This window comes from Pollachius pollachius (genome assembly GCF_949987615.1).
Source record: "Pollachius pollachius genome assembly, chromosome: 2".
NCBI lineage: Eukaryota > Metazoa > Chordata > Actinopteri > Gadiformes > Gadidae > Pollachius > Pollachius pollachius.
The window spans coordinates 1,485,211-1,487,710 of record NC_136935.1 but is presented as its reverse complement, the minus strand read 5'-3'; positions in this window follow the sequence as shown (position 1 = coordinate 1,487,710).

Here is a 2,500-nt window from a genome sequence, read left to right as displayed (position 1 = left end):
ATTTCATTCTAGATTAGATTATATAGATGACCGATCCGGTTGGGTTGGGCAGGTAGACTGCAGACGTTGGGGATTTAACCTAATCTCTTTTTGTCTGGGAGTCAAATACCACAGCCACTATCCTGCCCCCGAATATGTTAAACACAAGTAGAAAAAATAACTTCCATAATTAAAACCGCGTTGTTTAAAGACTGCAGCAGATGCTGTTCTGGAACGTGCACTCTATAAAACTCCCCAAGGCATCTGCACTCTGCACAGTAATGCGATGCTATGGTATAAATGTCTTACAAATGTCACAACAATAAATCAGTAACTGGAACACCATTTAAAATGGGTTTTCTGTTTCAAAAAATACAACTCCAGTGACTTCTGTGATAAGTATGAACACCATGAACTCAATTCACGAGTTTGACGGTCAAAAGCCACTGAAGAGAATATCTCCAGATAGTTGGAGGTATTTTTCCATCCCATAATAGTAAAACCACTGTTGCCTCTATCTAATTCCCGCTAGCCAAAACAGGGTGATTCGAACAATGCAAAGCGCCAAGAACATTCAATCATTCATCACCCAATCACCCCTAATTGAAGCCACAATAGATGCTCAGAACAAGACAATTCAGCCTGAATATTCTTCTTAATGGTTCTCTGCGCTGCTATAAGGAAAAAAACAAAAACATGTTACAAAAAACGCAGAAGAAACCGCCTTTCTCATGGCATTTCCGATCCCTCCTTGATTGTTGGAATGTTATTGAGAGAGGAGAGAGATACGGCTGCCATAAACACAGTCACTGTGTGACTGTGTGTTTATGGCAGCAGGAACACAGGAAGTCATCATCTGAGCCGATTCGATCAGAGACAAAGTTGGCGATGGCTATCACAAGGGACCTTTTCCTCCCGAGCTGAGTCATGCGATGACCGTGTAATCAGCAATGGCACAGAAATGCAACCAAACAATTATTTCCAGTAAATTTCGACATCTTCGAATCTGGAATGCAAAATGTTTAGTCCGGCTCTTCCCTGTCATACTTTAGTATCACTTTTTAGTGTGCTAATGACATCAACTTCACTCACATTAGCGTGACACATAACATGCCCTCGTACAACCGCCTCAGTGTACATTTTACAAATTCCTACACTTGTTTCTGGAACATTTTCCTGGGGCCCTTAACGCCTTCCTAACGAGGACCAGACCATAGCGGGGGGCCCGTCTTGAGTTCTGAGCCCACACTGTGGGCCCCTGTAGAAATACTCCCAGAAACATCCAGAGGTGTTTCCAAGGTGAGACATTTATCAGTCTCAGGGAACTTCTTATTCTCTGCATTCCCACCAGGTGTCAGAGGCCCCCAGCCCATCTCCTGGACACCTGAACAATCCATTTAGTCATGGCTCAACTCTAGCTCCATTCGTCTCTCTCTCTCTCTCTCTCTCTCTCTCTCTCTCTCTCTCTCTCTCTCTCTCTCTCTCTCTCTCTCTCTCTCTCTCATGGCTACAGCTCACTCTGTGGTGGTGGTGCATGGATGATGATCCACAGCTTTTACAGAACCAGACCCCCGACCACAAGCTTTCCCCTCCGATCCAAAAGCATACTCCTGCTTTATTACCGACCCACACATGACTTTGCCTAGATCCACCCCCCCCCCCCCCCCCCCCCCCCAACCCACCATTAATTTGGCAGTTGTGTAACAGAGAAAGCCGCATCTTGGATGTGTGTATGACGGTGGGAATTGGCGAAGGATTCTGTAACATTAAATTCCTCACAATGGGGGGAGGATGGACGTGGTGGTGGTGAGTTGGTGGATGTGGGCGATGGAGGGTAGTAGAAACTAGAAACTAGAGTACTAGTTTGGATATTGTTGGTGGAAGTGTGTCCAGTGTACACTTGCCCTGGAGGATTGACCTGATGGATGCAAGCTCCTTGGGATCAGTGTGTAGAGTCAGGAGAGATGGTAACCTAATCCTGTTCTCACACGGCACTCCGAAACTATAAATAAGACAATACATAAAACATATATATATCAACAAAAAGTATTGTAAAACAACATCACTGATTCTGGCTTTTCCAGGGTGCAGCCTAACATTATAGTGTTTCTCTTTCTTTGCCGGAGAATGTGTGAGAATGTGCAAGAAACGCCAGAACAGGCCTACACAGCAACTACCCACAATGCCCTACTGGTCACATTGCAGCTACTACACAGAACAAGACTCCTCTGTCCATTCTCCCCATTACACTGACCTCTCTCAGTTATTCTGTACTGTGTGTGTTGGGGTGGAGACATTGTGAAATGTTGACTGTCTGAGCCTGGGATATAAATCTCAGCATTAGGGTCAACAGCTACAAAAAAGTTACAGCCCTCAAGGAAAAACATTGACAACGGAGTAATTATGGCCTTGCCATCTATCATCTGGTCCCGTAAAAGTGGAATTGTTCACAAAATATGTTTGGGGCCGAGGGGCATTTTGCTAAAAACATAAATAGTGGGAAAGCAATATTTGCCACCAT